We start from the raw sequence: 18,787 nt of genomic DNA on the forward strand, positions 1-18,787 counted from the left end.
TATCGCTGGTGCTCGCGTAAGCTCTCGAATAAACTCGACTATTCGCGTCCGGTGCGTAATCTTAACATAATGATCTCAAACAATTCTGAAGCTTCTGAAACATTACGGCGCGGGCTGCATGAAACGTTGCTAACAGTCTCTGTGGGCGAAACCCTAATACGTCAAAACAAAGCAATAAACACGCGTGGCAGTAATAGCGCTCCGGTAATATTAACGATGGTACTGCCGATTGCACTATCGATAGTTTGTTTACACTATCGATAGTTTCAAAAAAACTATCGATACTATCGATAGTCAATTTACCGATAGTTCTGCATCACTAGTATGAGCATCAGCACCACCTCATGGGCCCGTCGCAATGTTTTGCATGATGGCCATATCGTTGGCATCTAAAACGCTGCGTCGCTGATCCAATGTATTCCAGCACGGGATAGCTGCAGAACCCAAGAACAATTCACTTGAAAACTCGACATTTACAGAGCGCCGCCTAGACTCTGCTACTCCGCCTTCATCACAAGGGACCTAGGACACTTGTCTTCTAGCTGAGACGACACCTTGTGCTTGTACACTCTAAGGCAAAATTACCCCGAACGAGGAGTAACGGAGCCCAATAGGCCCGCAGGGTGATTCCACGTAAGATCGAACAAACGATGGCTGGTCGACCTCTCAAATTTATTTCAAAATTTTATATATTATTGCCTGATGAGTGGAAAGAAGAGATCCGCAATTTGTTTTGCCGCCAAAAACTTTTTCGAAGCACAGGAAATCAATAACGACGAAAAGGTGGAGTGGAGCGCTCATCCGCTCTGCTGTTTTGGCCAACTTTCGTTATGAAATGCACAAATTATATTAAAGTTAGGTAGCTGAAATTTCTTTACCTAAATATATGCATGTTTTTGCTTCTTCTAAGGTATTTTTAGTTTTTATGTGTAGTGTAGATGTTTTTATAAAAAACCTCAAAAACGGCCCAATTGGCAAAATTTTCTTTACTTTCAAGGTCTTTATCTCAAAAAAGCCTTGTAGCAGCGCTACAAAAATTCTGCATTACGTTCTTCGCATGCTTATCTACCAAAATGCCAAATCTTGTATTTATGTAACTTTTCAGTAAAGAGATATGATCGAGCTAATTTCAAGAAAACACCGAACAATGGAAACTTCTGACGACAATTAAAAAAAATCCCATTTTTTAAATTTCTTAAACTTTGTCCACTTATTCTCCTCTACATCAGCTTTCACAACCATTAAAACATGTTGCATAATGTCGTTGCACTAATAGGTACGGCCCCTCCAATGAGACCCTTAGGCAAGGATGGGCAATTCCGACTTCTTGCCCAGCAAGTGTATAAAATGCAGGCAGGATTGAATTTCTTTTTATTAAAAGCCCAACAGTACCGAAAAAGGTGTCGCCGGCACTGAAGGCGTTAATTTTGAAATTATTTGGTCACTGCAGCGGCCACGAGCGCGGAGCTACCAAGCAGGCGCGCGCGCACCCGAGATGCTCGTTGTAAGAGACGGCGCAGTGAGAGCTCGTTCTCGCGTCCTCAGACCGATTGAGTTCGAAACAGCAACACCTCTCGGGTGACTTGAACGCACGTGCACTGGAGCTTCGCTATTCCATCCGCCCTCTGTTCGCATCTCAGCTAGGCGCTGATAACAAGGCGGAGATGGAAGCAAGATGAGAACTCTATAAGGGAGCTATGAGCGCTCGCTTCACGCACGCTGCTGCCACAGAAACTGCGCTGCGCCAGTTTCGATCAGTGGAAAGCATGAACGTGGCGCTCCAGTAGCAAAGCAAAATATGGATTGTCAAAGGAAAGAAAAGCAAAACTATCGGTAACCGGATGCGCTTGCCCATCTTAGATGTCGGCAGCAGACGGCCTGAACTAGCCGCGCGTTCAGAGCGCTGTTCACACTTCATTCGGCGCGGATTGTTGTTGTGCTTTGCTCTTACTCTACTCCTCCTGTGCGTCTCATGGCGAGAAAGTATAGCTCGGAATGAGTGTATTGTGGAGACTACCTTTCGAAGCACAAGAAGCTTAAAGGAGTACTGACACGAATTTTTAAAAATTTCGGATTGTTGCTCTAAATAAAAATACTGGTGTCGAGAAATCTAAAACGACTATTGTGGTGCCTGGGAATGCATCCTATATATTTTAATTAGCGCCACCTTAAAAGGACACTTTCAGTTTCGATATCGAGGGGGTGGCTTCTCAGTGTCGTTTCACAGCAGTGTGACGTCACGGAGATACAGAAACTCGCGACGTACTAGCGGGAAATCCGTCATCTGCTCGTGGTGCAATAGACAACGATGAGTGAATTGTCGTCAGTGACCCTGACAGTGATTTAGGCTGCATGCAGGACGCAGAACTCGCGAACTCGGAGGAACTGTCTTGACTCGTCGGGATAATGTCCTCGCAGTGTGGCTGGCTTGCTCAGCGACGAAAACTTCAAAGTCAAATTAAAATATTTTATACGTGTTCTCCCACTCCAGTGTGTGGACAGCGTGGACACTGCATACCAACGAAGCAAGAAATGTCCCTTTTGCGATGTCTCAAAATCGTGTCAGTAATCATTTAATTATTGCAAAGGAGCCAAAATTTCGCAGAGTTACCGACCTAGACATAAATGCTTTGAAGGAACGTTTAACCCCCGAAAGATCAGTGACTGTCAGTGAGACGGACTACTTGTGCTACGCGTGCTTTTGCTACCACTGCATTGAAAGATCTTCACGGAACGCACAGTTTAACGATGACATTCTTATGCCCCCTGAAAAAGAAATCAACGCAGTTAACCAGATCACTGCGACTACCGGTGCACGTGCGTTCAAGTCACCTGAGAGGTGTTGCTGTTGCGAACTCAATTGGTCTGAGGACGCGAAAACGAGCTCTCACTGCGCCGTCTCTTACAACGAGCATCTCGAGTGCGCGCGCGCCTGATCGGTAGCCCCGCGCTCGTGACCGCTGCAGTGACCAAATATTTTCAAAATTAACGTCTTCAGTGCCGGCGACACCTTTATAGGTACCTGCTGGCCTTTTAATAAAAAGAAATTCAATCCTGCCTGCATTTTATACACTTGCTGGGCAAGAAGTCGGAATTGCCAATCCTTGCCTAAGGGTCTCATTGGAGGAGCCGTACCTATTAGTGCAGCGACATTATGCAACATGTTTTTATTGATTTTGAAAGCTGATGTGGAGGACAATAAGTGGACAAGGTTTGAGAAATTCAAAAAATGGGTTTTTTTTTTTAATTGTCGTCAGAAGTTTCCATTGTTCGGTGTTTTCCTGAACTTAGCCCGATCATATCTCTTTATTAAAAAGTTATATAAATACAAGATTTGGCAGTTTGGTAGATAAGCATGCGAAGAACGTAATGCAGAATTTTAGTCGCTCTGCTACAAGGCTTTTTTGAGATAAAGACCTTCAAAGTAAAGAAAATTTTGCCAATGGGGCCATTTTTGAGGTTTTTTATAAAAACATCTACACTACATATAAAAACTAAAAATACCTGAGCAGAAGCAAAAACATGCATATATTTAGGTAAAGAAATTTCAGCTACCTAACTTTAAGATATTTTGTGCAATTCATAACGAAAGTTGGCCAAAACAGCAGAGCGGATGAGCGTTCCACTCCACCTCTTCGTCATTATTGATTTCCTGTGCTTCGAAAAAATTTTTGGTGGCAAAACAAATTGCGGATCTCTTCTTTCCACTCATCAGGAAATAATATATAAAATTTTGAAATAAATTTGAGAGGTCGACCAGCCATCGATTGTTCGATCTTATGTGGAATCACCCCGCAGATGAACGGTTAGACCGTCGTAGGAGCAAGCGGAGAGGGATGCGTGCCGTGTGCAATTCAGTTAGTCTGCAAAGGGATGAACGGCGCGGGAGATGCAGGCCGTGTGCATGGATACGTTCCGTGTGCAAACCGTTGTCAAGGGAGCTAATCGTCCTCCTCGCTCGGGTCAGTCTTCCATCTTGTGTTTGAGCTGGCGTGTTGCCGGTTAAGTCGCGCTCGGAGTTCGCCGATCTAGGACCTACGGCTCGCTGCCTATGATACAGACGTATGCGTGGATGAGTGTGTCGTGCTGCTTTTACGTTTCGCCACATCCACGAAGTCTGGAGCTGCTCTCGACACGTCGCGACGCCGCGCTGTATATCTCCGGCGCAGTCACGGCACTGCGTCGCCACCGGCTAGGAATGGCGGCCGAGAAGACTGTAGGCCTATTGGACTTCAATCTGACTCGGGGCACAAATCGGCGCTGGATTCTTTCACAAGTAAGTGATCGCTTTTTATTCTGCCGTACCTATCGCGTGCGCGAAATGGATCGCGATTATCAGTAACGGACTCGATCGTGTTGTATATCGCGCGCACGAAATGTACCGCGAGGGCCGGCTTGGGCGTGAGCTCGCCTGTGCTGTGTGACCGCCTGGATATTGGCCGCCGTTGTCGTCGCCTGGCCGGATGTTCGCTCACCGATGATTCACCGTGGTGATGAGCTGCAAGCTCGCGATATTAGCAATATTAGGCAGAGGCCTCGCCGCTGTTTTGCGACTCGTCCGAAACGCTGTGCGGTAGCAACGAGCTCGATTGTATGCCGCGCGCTTGAAATGTACCGGCATGGGTTGGCGGGTGCTTCAGCTAGCCGACATTAGCTGCGATTCGGAACTCTGCGGAAATTGGTCGCCGTGACCTTCGGCTTCCTCGACGCTCGCTCGTAAGCAGTTCGCCGCCGTTCGAGGCGTCGACCCCGCTTTCGCTCGCTGCACATTACTAGTGCGCGCTCGAAGAATTTGGTGGAAATTGGACGCCGTTATCGTCGGCGTCCCCTTCGCTCGCTCGCTAGCAGCCTGGCGCCTTTCGTGGCGTCGGCTTCGCGTTGCGGCTGACGGGCTTGCTCGAGTTGTACGACGCCGCTCGCAAAAAACTCGCCGGCTCGTTGGGGCACGGTGGTTGGCGGGGCCTCGGCGTGATGGCTGCGGCCGCCGCACTTGAAGTGTTTGTTGCGCTGTGTGGCTTGAAATGCGTCTTTGATGACGTATGACATCACGGTGAAATGATTTACATGCCATATTTTAGATGTGTGTTTTTATTTAAGCATTCGACACTATCAACCACCACATTCTTTTTATGCAGCTTCAAGCAATAGGCGTAACTGGTCCTGCACTATTATTAATAAAAAACTACCTACTCAATAGAAGCCAAGTTGTCAGTCTGTTAGGTCATAAATCTATACTTAAAGTAACAAATATAGGAGCACCTCAAGGTTCTATTCTCGGCCCACTTCTTTTCATTATTTACATAAATGATTTGCCATCTTGCCTTACCAGTTCATAATGCTTACTGTATGCAGACGACACAACAATTGTTAACACTGATAAATGCCTCCAATCTCTGACACAGAAGCTAAATGATGACCTTTCAGGCTTGGCTGCTTGGTGTATCCACAATAAATTACAAATAAATCCCACTAAAACGAAATTCGTTGTTTTCCACTCTCACCAACGTGAACATAATTATATCCCGCCAATATTTCTAAATCATTTCGCAATTGAAGCAGACGATGAGGCGACCTTCTTGGGAATTAAACTGGACCGTCATTTGAAATTTCATTCGTATGTTGCATACCTGCGAAAAAAATGGCTTACGGCATACGTGTTCTAATTAAATCCCGCGATATATTTTCCAAACCCACATTACTTTCATTGTACTACGCTTTTATTCATTCTCATATTAATTACTGTATCACATCTTGGGGCAATACCTACAGCAGTCATCTCGTCTCCCTTCAAATTATGCAAAATCACTCTATTAGAATACTTACCCACAGTCATTATCGCAGTGATGCTAAAGCACTCCTGCATGCCAACAACATCCCAACAATCGAGAATACGTTCAAATATAATCTAGGAATACTATTTTGCAAGCAAATAATAAATCAGGTTCCTTTGTTTATAATCCCACCATCAAGTTTAGAGAATACAAACTTGACAAGGTTTGCACAAAATCACAATTTTATCTTACGTATAGTTAAAACTAACTATGGCAAACAAACAGCCCACTTCACTGGAATCTATTCCTGTAATACTATACCTTCAGGAATAAAAACCTCGGAATCAATCGGCATATTCAAAAAAGATATGAAAACTTTCCTCTCATCCATTCCATAATCTGGAGTTTTGGTCACTTCTATTACTCCCGCTCCCTTTCGTGCCTTCTCACAACCTAATGTTAACGCAGCATCGCATCATCATTCTACATTGCTGATATCAGATGTCTCTGTTTAGTTTTCTTTTTCGTTGTTTATTTTTTAACATTTTTCACCATGGTAATTATCTGAAAACTGTTTAGGAGAGTTGAATTACCTCTATATTTGATGTCTAATTTCAGTTTTTGTTGCTACTTTCTGCTAATGATTTTCTTCAGTAGAACTCCTTTTTTCTTTTTTACCTGCGATGTATTTTGTTACCTGTTTTCTGCACCACTGTTTGCTGCACCAATTAATTGTTTCTATATTCATTACTGTAGGAGGTCCCGATTCAGTCTCTGACTATGGGACCTGCTTCTGTATACACAGATTTTGTAATTGATTCGATAACTAAATAAAACGATTTCTGATTCTGATTTCACCTTGCACATATTTGTCATGTACGTGCGTCTTCATCCCTTCTGTGACGTGTCGCAGAAAATTTGCAATATTTTTGTGCTTCGCAGGGGTGAAATTATTTGCGTGCCATGTTTTAGACGTGTTTTCGTTCACATTGCACGTATTTGCACAGTTCGTGCGTCTTCACCCTCGCTGTCACGTGACTAAATATTTGCAATATTTTTGTGCTTTGCAGGATGCAGCCGTTGCCCACAACGAGCAGAATGCTGTGTGCCCTGGCGCGTACAACGCCTGCCATCTATCGCTTCCGTTGGAGCAGCTTCACAGAAAGGACTGTATACGAGATATGACAACGCGGCTGAACCTGTATTGGACATTTTGTAGGGAATTCAATGGAAGAAAGCAGAAACTTCATATGTATAGAAAAAATAAAACGTTTCATTGTCTCACTTTTGTCTTTCGTTGTCGCATTGAATGCGAAAGCAGTGACATACGCATGACTAAATATTCTTTTGCGTGTTCTTTTCCGCGGCATTTGTTGGTCACCGCGGAAAGAAACACGCGAAAAAAGTATTAAGTCTTGCGAAGAGTAACTGTAGAAAATCATCCCTGGGATAAAAAGTTCATCCGAATGGAGCGTTTGAGTGGACCGACCGTTGGTCTTGCGAGGTGCAACTGCGCGGACTAACGGTTGCCCGGTAAGGTGTAAATGTGAGGACCAAATGTTAGTCCATTGAGGTGATCTGTGGGGACTAACAGTTGCCCGGTAAGGTGTAAATGTGAGGACTAAATGTTAGTCTATTGTGGGGACTAACTGTTAGAACCGGTGCCGTTAGTCCTTAAAGGGATTAATGGTTGTGGCAGCCCCATTAGTCCCCAAAAGGACGAACCACACACCCTTTTAACACCCTTTTGCCTTAGAGTGTAAGTACCGCTGAAGCTCTTCATCCGAATATTCGAGGGGAATATACTGAATTCACGTGGCTGAGTAGGAGTAAGGCTCTCGCGCTTCAACAGGCACACCAGTTAATTCTGAGATGGCGAGCAGGCGATCAGCAGCAGGAAGTGTCAACACAGTCACCAAAAGGCTACACTCTAAAAAAAGGAGCGAGAATGGAGCAAGTTGCTCCTTCGGAGGAGCGACTTTCTCCATCGCGGACGCTTTACTTGTCGCGCCCTCTTGCGGCAAGCGCCAATGGAGTAACTTTTCTCCTCAACCCCGTGGACTTGCGCGCGTGCGCATGCGCACGCCGATTTACGTCATGAATCCTTCCGTGCTGCGGAGAGCGGCCGCCCTCTCGCGCTCACTCGGCAGCCTCAGACCATCCAGTGCTACCCTACCTCGGCCAGTCGCGTGCAATTACTTGTACGTAGGATCGATGCGCGCAATACACGAGTGACGTTCATTGTTTTGTTCTATGTGTTGAGTAACGTGTGTGATGGGGTATTTTTTCTCTTTTTTTAATCGCTCAGCATGTGCGCGATACGCCGCATACTTTCGCGTGTCTCGTGTCTTTTGTATACGTTTTCGCCCGATCTGCTTGTCATAAATACAGCAAGTCCCGCTTCACAAAACAGTCTTCTTTTATTGAACACCTCAGACTGTACACGAATAATTTGATTTTTTTTCAGCGTTAACATACTTCGCAAGAGCACGCGTTTTTAGTTTTGCACAATACTTACAGCACTTATCAATACAACAAGCAATAAAAAGAAGCATGAAAGTTAATTTTTTTCAACATTTTAGCAAACGTGATACCACTGGACAGTGCATGCGTGAAAGTACGATAATATGTAATTCCTGGAGTTTTACATCTCGAAACCACCATATCATTATGAGGCACGCCGTAGTGTGGGACTACGAATTAATTTCGATCAACTGGGGTTCTTTAACGTGCACTCGAACATAAGCACATGGGTGTTCTTGCCTTCCGCCTCCATCGAAATGCGGCCGCCGTGGCCGCATTTTAACGTTAAACTGCATCATAATTGCACATATCTGAAAAGTTAGTCGATGACTTGTGTCAGTGAAGCCAAAATTCTCAATCACATGCGTTTTGGATTACGCATGCCATCACTGAGAATTAGGACGGACTCATGCACGCGTGCAGTATGTATCTCTCGTTCTCAGGAGTTTTCTTTGGCGTGCGATACTCAACACAAAATGGGCTTCTAATGACAGCTGTGCACAGTGGGTAATCACTAACACTCTCACTCACCTGTGTGAAAAGAGTATTCCAAATCCAGCGCAAGACTAACCACTGCCACAACGACAACTACACAGCCGTCGCACAATGACCGCAATTTGACACGCCAGGCGAATACCGTGACATAACAGTAGCAGAGTAGCATGTAGGTACAGCGTACTGAAATATTACAGGACACGTAGTGTCGGTAGCGTTCTTTTCCATAATTCGCGCGCTGTATCGCTAGTTTCTGTACTCAAATAATCGAGCTGCCGCGACGCCAAGAGCCACTGACATCGCTCTCGAAAGACCACCGTCCGACGCGAGGCCCTCTTGTCTTGTTTCTTCGCACGACCCGCGTTGTAACGTAGGTATACACTACTGAGACGGCCGTTACCGCATCAGAAGCGTTGTCATTGAAGGGCTAGCAGTTGAACGAATGCATGGCTCATCGTCATACTTGTGGTCAACGCTCAAAGGGAAGCTGAAGCACTTTTTAAAAAATGACTTTGGAATATGTAATCATAGTTTGATTCTTGCTGAATTCGAAAACCAATGTAAGAGTTGACAGAAGTGAACGCTAATGTCATTTCCTGGCAAAAAAAAGAGCGGCTGCAGCCGTAGGGCTTCTTGAACTGCTCAGCAAAGGCGGTGACGTCAACTTCGTTGTGTCGCGTCATCGGCGCCATCAGCTCTGTAAAAGCATGGCCTTTGCGATCAGTTCCACCAACGCGCGCAGCCAAAAGTAGTCACGGAGGCCACGGCTCCCCCAAAACCACGGTCGTAGAATAAAACAGGTGGCCCATCGAGCGCCGCGAGCGCGTCGCCGTACTGCTCAAGTTGCTCGCGGCCACCGCTAGGTTCGCGACGAGGTTTTGGGCCGAAAGACGCGCATTGCAAGCTCTCGCTGGGCTGTAAAAACCAGTTTTTCTAGCTAACTTTGTGGCTTTAAACGGTTGTTTGTGCCTTTACTAGCTTGCAGTGGCTGTCTGCCAGCTTGGACCGCAAAAGTAAGAGCGCCAGGCTTTATGAAGCTTAAATTTTTTAATCGGCGCGGGTATTCCCGATATGACCAATTTGACTGTCAAAGGGTGCCGATTGCAAGAGACGCGCGCGTATATATATATATATATATATATATATATATATATATATATATATATATATATATATAATATATATATATTATATATATATATATATATATATATATATATATTATTCTTCGAAAGCGTGAAAATTTCTATCGGCGAGTGTACAGAGTAAAAAAAAAGCATTTGGTTTTCACGTTATCGTATGTATGTCGGAGGACTGTAGCTGGCGGTCTTTCTGTGGAACTGCATTTCTCCACAACTGCAGTCGCTTTTCGTCTTTCGGCGCGGAGAAAAGACACAGCTTTTCTTTGCGCGTTTGGTAGCCAGATTTGCAATTTGGAGCGAAGCATTTTCGTCCCATGGTGGCCGCCGCATCAGCGGCACAGATCGAGCCACCGTGGTTTCAGCCATGGTTCCAGCTTGCAAATTGAGCGGAAACACCGATGCGGTCACGCGCGTTGGTTTGACAGAGCGCAACAAACGCGACGCATCAGAGCGGATCTCAAGCCGTCGGATAACCTATTCACGACCACCGTGATCTGGCCGTGATCATGACTCGAAGGCCGATTGCGACTTTGCGACGCTTGTTGCGTCGCATAGGGACGCTCTCACTCTTCGAACGCTTGCACCCACGGGCGCCTCCACATTTATCAAAGATGACCAAGCAGAAAGGAAGAGACGCCGCTGCAACGCTGGTTGCGTTGCATGCTTTCATTAGTGGCGTGTCTGTTCTAAGCGACGGCAACTCTTCAGTATTGCTCAAGGCCTCTCTGGTGTAATAAATATACTGCGGATCTCTTTCTCAACAGTTAAAGATGTAAATTGCAGTTTCAATGTCCGCGACGCACGCTGGCGACATGCTTTCAAATGCGCCGGAGCGGGGAGATCGGCCCGGAGTATACCTGCTGCCACCTTGCGGAAAAGCGGCGGCAACTCGAGCACCATGACACGCGCGGTGCATTGGCGAAGCGGTACGTCGGGCAACCTGTTATTCTACCACCGTGGCCAAAACTATGACGTAGTTCCGGTTAGTTCATTTCCACGCCCACACTTCTGGCGCGCTTGCTTGGGGGGAGCAAAACGAACTTTTCTTTCGCTTATTTTATAGCTCCTGCTGCCACAACAGCGAAAAAAATTACGTCATCGTCGACAATAATGTTGGTCCTTGTTAACAACAAAGTTTTACCGAATTGTAAAACCACTTCAGCATCCCTTTAAATTGAATGTGAACAGGTGTCAACGCCATACCACTCAACGAAGTCAACACGACGAAGGCGACAGAATCTGAAATGAATGTTGCGCGCTCCCACAGTAACTGTAAAAAATAAACAAATCAGAGAGGGAAATTTTATCTGTGCGCGCTATCGAAAGATGGCGCTGCTTCAAAATGGCGTTGAAATGGTATGAACGGTTCTCGATATGGCCGTTTTCGCATTAACTTATTGAACTCTGTAGTTATATCGTTCATTATTATGCGGCTTTAGATTACCTGGTGCGCTTGGCTAAGCCCTAGCTACAATTTAATAATGTCTACGTATATTGGGTTGCAGCCATGAAACGGGAGAGTTCACGAAAAATGACGCATCGCTTGTGCCACCATGGTCCACTGTAATTCAGTGACTATATAAGGGCCTGCGCCTCATCGAGGGGTATGTGTGAACACCTCTGTATGTACGCGTCTGTAGTGACTTGTTCTTGTTATAGGTTGTATACATACTGATACTGGACTTTGGACGAAGGGTGAAAAAGAGGAAGGAAGAAGTGGAGTTGGCTTCTGGGCTAAGCCATGTACCTTATGGTGAATTCCATTGGCAGATTCGGAGCACCTCCGGTAGCAGTTTTTCTGCTCCATTCGGAGCAAGTCTGTTCCATTGGCGGATTGAGAGTGCTCCCTGTATGTTTCATTGGCAGATCTGGAGCAGCTCCGGCGCCAGATCCACTCCACGGAGCAGCTCTCTCTACTCCGAGAAAAGCGGCGGATTCGACCGGAAGTCGCAAGCTCCCCGCGCGTGCGCAGAGCGTGGCGTACCGCGTGTGCGATGAAATGCGCTGCCCGATCGCGCCCGTTCTCTCCGCTGGCGCCCGTGAAGGCGAAAACTGCGCGAACCGCGAGGAATGCTGGGCGCTTGCGAAGCAGATGTGCGCTAGCGCCCCCTACCGTTTTCTCTGGCGAGGGTGCTTGTGTTCCATTGGCAGATTTCCGTCGGATGCTCTCCACGGAGTGGAGTGCTCCTGCGTAGAGTTCGTCGGCCACTCCGAATCCGCCAATAGAATTCACCATTAGAAATATTTTATTCTCTTGTCCCAAGACATTTACGTTTTATTCGCTTGGTGTGGGTACCAGGTCACAAAGGTTTAACCTTGAATGAATGTGCGGACGCGCTTGCAGTTGCATCACGCGATGGTCCCATAATTTCTATTTTACCGACGTTGGCCTTTGTCTCTTCGGCGCGATTTGAAAAGTTTGCCACGTCGGTTGACATTGGTAAATCTCCTTTGTCAACATCCGAATTCCTTCACCTTGACTTTTCGCGGAAAAATCGATGGTGCTCCAGCAGAAGGGCAGAAATATCTATCACCAGACTACGATGCCGAGTTCCCCCACTGAACTCTTAGCTGCACAGGTCTGGTCTGTCTCAGTCACATTTATGCCACCACTGCAACGAGAGTGAATCTCTGCACCACTTCTTTATAGCATGCAGATTGTACAGAAATCAAAGGAAAAGACTGCTAGAGGAACCCCTCCGAAGGATGGGATTAAATTTATCCCTTCCGATGGTTCTTTCCTTTGGGGCAATTGAATTGGGCCACAGCCACAGGAACGTTTTCGAAGCCGTATGCGATTTTCTACGGGAGACAAAGCGTATTGCTTATTAGGTTATTTAATTTCATTTTATTTTTCATTCATACTGGCTTAAAATATATATATATATATATATATATATATATATATATATATATATTATATATATTTAATGTTTTTCTAGCCTTGAATATTAGTGTGAGTTCTTCCTTACATATCCTTATTATAAACATATTTGAAATGCAAAACAATTTTATCTCAAAAATAAGGTGCCGCCCGTTTCATGGCTGATCCCCCACAGTGGGTTGCGCCAGGTTGACAAGGTCCACCCAACCAACCAACCAACCAACCAACCAACCAACCAGCCTTCCGCGACCATCCATCATCCCGCCTTGTAAAATAAAGATCTCTCACCAATTCTGTTACGGTGAGAGATGTTTATTTTACAAGGCGGTATCGCAGATGATGCGTTCAATCTGCTCGTTTTTACCAACGTCACGACCATCGACGCCGTAATTAAGGAGTGTCGCCGCCTGGAGCAAGCGAAGAGTCGGCGCATTCCGCACCAGTTCCATCGTCTCCCCAACACCGCTGCAACATCGTCTTGCGAAGGAACCCCTTTTCAGCCGTCCACAACTGACGATGTCACACGCATCGTCCGACGCGAACTCGAGGCTGTGTGCCCGGCTGCCCATAAACCGACGTTGTCCGAGACACCGGCCCCGGCTGTCGCCCTGATCCAGGCCGTTGTCCGCCAGGAATTCGCCAATCTGGGTCTGTGTTCCACTGTACGTGCCATGAACAATACTGACACCTCCGTAGCCTCTGAGACAACACGCCGCCGTCCGTACCCTGTTCGTTCCAGGAACCCTTCTGAATGGCGAACAGCAGATGATAAGCCGATCTGCTTCCGTTGTGGTCGTGCAGGCCACGTTGCTCGTTACTGAATAGAACTGTTCATTAAAGTCAGTGAGTGTGTGTACTATGTGTCTGCCTCGCGAACGTGTGCGTATTAATAAAATGTGTATCGACCTTCCAGGTCAACTTCAGTTCTCCATGAATGGGCCACCTCGCCGAAATGCCATATCGTATCATCAACGTACGCCGCCGCAGTCGGTAACACCTTCTTTTTAGTATTCTTTATCCCTTCTAGATGGCGCCAGCTACCACCTATTTCACGGCTGTCGCGCTTTCACAGCTCCACATACTTATATGTTGTTGAACACATAGAGTTTCCTAAAATGACCTAGAGGGAACTCTGGCGCTGCGATCGTTCAGCCACCATGGGAATGATGGGTAGTACACGATTTGCCTAGTCTTCGTGCTTGTGGGCTTCGAACGCACTTGTGGCTTTGTTTATTGCTATGTTTTGGTTTTCTTTCAGATAAAAGAATGGATCGTTGTGAACTTCGTGACCAGATTTGAATCGGTGAGCCTAAAGAAGTTAAAGTGGTGAAGTGAAACTGCTCATTTTTGCTGAACTTCGTTTTGCGACAAAGCGGATGCAGGCGACGCGGAGCCCAACGGAGCCGAAAGAACGAAGTTTAGACAAATCCGTGTACTACCCATGATTCCCATGCTGGCTGAAGCGCGAAGCATTGCAGCTCCCATAGACACTAGCGCCAGAGTTCCCTCTAGTAAGTATTGTAGGAAACTCTATGGTTGAACATCTACCTATCGAAACTATGCTGTGACGGTCCCGAGAACACGGGCCGGACCCCAGGCCTCTCAAGATGTTTACATCCATTTCCTCAACCCATGTTTCGGCAGAAAGAAGCCCCCCGGGGGTAACGAACGCGCATTTCGGAGCATAGTTCCCGGAAGAATTCTGTTGACGGTCCTCGCGGGCCCACCGCGCAAACACCGGGATCGGGTGACACCTTCTATTGTGTACAGCCACTGCAGCGACAAGACGCCGTGCGCGCCCTTCAGTTTTACGGCATGGAGGGGCGGAGCGCCTTTCGGCGGCTCCATTCACGCGATTCCGTTTACCTCCGCGGCTCCCGGGTTCATTATCGCGTCCTCCGTGGATGACCGCCTGCGGCGTTCCAAGAAGAAGAAGCGGCGACTGCGGAGAATTGCGCGGGAAAAACTGGGCTGGAGACGTCGAAGCCCGACATGGACATCGGGTCGTGGGACACCGGAAACTGGAGCGACGGGGCCGGGAGGCTTTCAACGCGGCGCTCAAAACACTCCGCGTGGGCCATAAGAGACAGCGCGCTTTGTGCGAGCGTTGGAATTCCTGGTCGCCTATAATTAACGCGTCATCGGACAGCTCGCCCGTTCCACTCTCTCAATGTGGAGCTTCTACATTATTGCTTGCTCTACATTGCTGGAGAGGGTGTTTTCCACTGGTGTGGGCTGCGGGGGCAGTCGTCGAGATTGACACGCGCTGACCGACAGGAAAATACGACTAATCAACGGAGGCAATTGGTTAAATGCCAGGGAGGCGCGGTCGTCGAGCGGATACAAGCTGACTGACAAAGAAGAATGTTGTGTAAGCGTGTATCCACACGACGGAATTCTCCGCGGAAATCTCGTTCGCGGACGATCGTTCCGCCGCCCTCCGGCTGCAAAGCACATCCAGACGACGGACGAAGCGAGTAGACGGACGCGCCCCAGCAAAAAACCGGCGGCACTTTCCGAAGCGAGAGCTGCCCGCTTCGAATCTTTAAGCTCTTCGTCGCTCATTGCGTGGGCTGTTAGTCCCAAACTGACGATTGTGTCGGCTTTAGGTTTGTGTCCTCAAGCTTCGCCGGCAACGTATTCATGACAATTGGGTACTGTTTTCGAGCGCCGTACTCGTTTTCTGAGAGCTGTAGGCTTAGAGAGTACCTCTATTAGCAGAACTTGAGCTCGGTGATCTGCGATAGCGCGAATGCTACCAAATCTTGGAGGTCATAATAATGTGCGAAAGCTTGCTTGTTCCTTTTTTATCTAGATGGCGCGAGCAGTCTCCACGTCGAAAACACAATCATCGCTAGCAAAAGTATTGAAGGTTTTTATGTTTCCGTCTATGGCGCGGAGTTTCTTTTACGTTGAAGATGGAGTTCGAAAGAAAGCGACGATTAGCTGCAATGGCTGTTGCATTATCAGAATTAGACGATGAAGCGCTCTTGTTTCCGGCAAAATGATCTTGTTGGCAAAAGGACTACATCGCTAACAAGCATCTGGGTATGCAACATCAACTGTACCGTGAGCTTTTGGCTAGCGACACCGAAGAATACAGGAGGCTGCTGCGAGTGTCAAGAGAGGAGTTTGTTCAGTTGCTGTCGCTCGTGGGACCTCGCATAGAACGACAGGACACCGTGATGCGGCGAGCCATAACAGCTACGGTACCTTGCTTCAGGCAAGTGTTGTACGTCTGTGCATTTCTACTCGAAACATTGCTCCTATTTGTTGCAACCGAGACTGTTCAGTTTAACCTACGCGCCAACTCGGAGAACCTCGTTTTTAGAGCCGGCATTACGTTGTGTGTTGGAAAACACCTGCAAGGTCTTGAATAGATAGATATCTGGCAATAATAAAATACATCTTGCGAAGGTTGTGAAAGCCCTCTTACACAGCCCTGCCGTCCTTGATGTACAATTCGCCAGTCTTTGCATATCTGCGAATTAGTGACGGTATTTTTTTTCCTTTGTGCAGGAGAGAGCCACCAGTCCTTGAGTCACCAATTTCGTTTGGGCCACTCGACTGTAAATGATATTATCCATGAAACATGTAAAGTAATTTATGAAGAGCTCAAGAATGACTTCCTCAAAAGACCGAGCACCGAGGATGAGTGGAAAGACGTCGTCGCTGGTTTCAATAGAAACTGGAACTTTCCAAACTGCGTTGGAGCGATGGATGGAAAGCATGTGATAATTACCAAGCCAGCAAACACGGAAACAGCTTACAGAAATTATAAGAAAAGCTTCAGTATTATACTGTTTGCCGTGGTTGATGCGAACTACAAATTTTTGTACACGGATGTTGGTGCGCCAGGGTCGCAGGGAGATGCGAGCGTCTGGCAAACGACGCCTCTGCAAGCACAATTACAAACATGTCGGCTGGTCTTCCGGAACTGGTCAAGATGGCAAGCTCGCCTGATCTGCACTTACCACCAGTTTTTGTCGCTGATGACGCGTTCCCACTTGGAAAAAACCTGATGAAACCATTTGGGGAACCTTCCTTAACAGAAGAGAGGAAAATATTTAATTACAGGTAATTTATGTCACTACCGAAACAGCACTATGTGAAATTTAAACGTTTAATATAAGATATGCTAACCCCAGAATTGCAGCACACATTGGCATGCTACTATCTTCTCTGTGGTGTAAAATTTATCAAATCATGGTTATTTTTATTACTTTGCAGGTTATTCAGGGTTCGGCGTGTAGTTGAGAGCGCCTTTGGAATACTTGCGAATAGGTTTAGATTTCCGCATACCGTGATTGACGCTGAGCCAAAATGAGTGACATCAATGGTGAATGCAGCATGCGTATTGCACAACTTCCTCGCCAATGAAATGCACTCAGCTGACTCGTGTGTCGACACAACGCCTACTGCAACTCTGTTCTCTGCACAGCCTCATTCTCGTGGACGAGTAAGTGCTGTTGGCTCCGCCGTACGTGACAGCCTATGTGAATTTTTGAATGGCAGGGGTGCTGTGTCATGGCAGCGTAAGTCAGCGCACTTGGATGCCGACGTATACAGAAGGCCGTAAGATTATGCAAAGAGAGTGCAAGATGCACATGCGTTATCATGAAATAAAGTTGTCGTGCAATGAAATGCGGTTTGTTTAGTTGAAGGGCGAGATCTTGTACGCTGCCGTAATAATGGCATTTCGAATTACGGATATGTACTTTAAACTGAGTTTCATTCACACTGACAACAATGATGGAGGTAATCAACGCTTTATTAACTGACAATATAAAATGAGATCTGTTGAGCTTTCTTACTCGCTCTTGTCGATGTGGATTTCAAGTGTGTTTAAGATAGCAGTCTGACAAGCGATGAGCTTATCCTTCGGAACGCTGCACATGTTTGCCGCAACGACTTTACCAAAGTAGTCGATATCGTCTTCCTGTTGTGTGGCACTCGCTGGTTGGCCCACGCTTGCAGCTATTTTTTCCAACACGTTTTGCCTTTGCGCCAATATTTCATCTAAACGATGAGGAGACTGGCGCCTCTTTCTGTGTGTTCCTTGACGGGACGTTGCAGGGCATGCCTTGGCCGCGATTGGGTCGTCCACGGTAGTGTTCTGGTCGTCAGTCGCCGCTGTCACAGCGTCTGAGGCACCTGAAGGGTCATCAATGGCTTGTGGTATCTGCAGTAAACAAAATGGTGCATTAAGTCTCTCGAAATTCTAAAATGCATTTCTTTGCAGACACACATCTGTGTATCTACTCAAATTAAAATCTGTATAACAACCATGTAAAAGCAATAGTACGTTATTGGTGCCTTGCAGTAATTAGAGCGCAAGATTTAAACTTCAGCGTCAACATTTTATGATCATATCTAATCTACATATAGCAACAACGTTTGAATAATTCAGTACAGCAAGCAACAAATCTTATTGCAGAAATAATGCGGCGTGCTGTCAAGTATTGTAAACCTTCTAAGGCTAAGGAAGTGCTAAGTAATAAAACGAAAGGCATATTCTAATAATTTACGCAGCACAGGAACGCTTCATCACAGGTACGAAAAAAAGGAAGTTTACCTTTGTGGTCTCCACCGCAGCTTGGCACTCTTCAGTGCTCACAGAACGCCAGCAGGTCACTTTTGAAGCATCGCAAAACTTTAGTGAATTATAAAAGCGCCAGCGGCCTCTATAAATTTCAGAGCTTGCCATCCCACTCTTTGTGGTTTCCACTTTCTTCTTCTCCAACCGGTATGTGCGCCTCTTATTGTCAAAGAAGCGCCGCAGGGCTTCTGTAGAAAAAAATAACAAAAATGAGGGGGGAGTATTTATCTGTACGGTCCACACCATGCAGTTTCGGTCAATCACCATCACAACACATTATGTTGAAAAAACGTGGCTGGTGCTCTCACGAATAGTGCGGTGAATGTCCTCAGTTTTGCCGCAAGATTACTCATCACAAGCGACGTTTGGCGGA

Source organism: Rhipicephalus sanguineus, chromosome 2 (assembly GCF_013339695.2).
Source record: "Rhipicephalus sanguineus isolate Rsan-2018 chromosome 2, BIME_Rsan_1.4, whole genome shotgun sequence".
Lineage (NCBI taxonomy): Eukaryota > Metazoa > Arthropoda > Arachnida > Ixodida > Ixodidae > Rhipicephalus > Rhipicephalus sanguineus.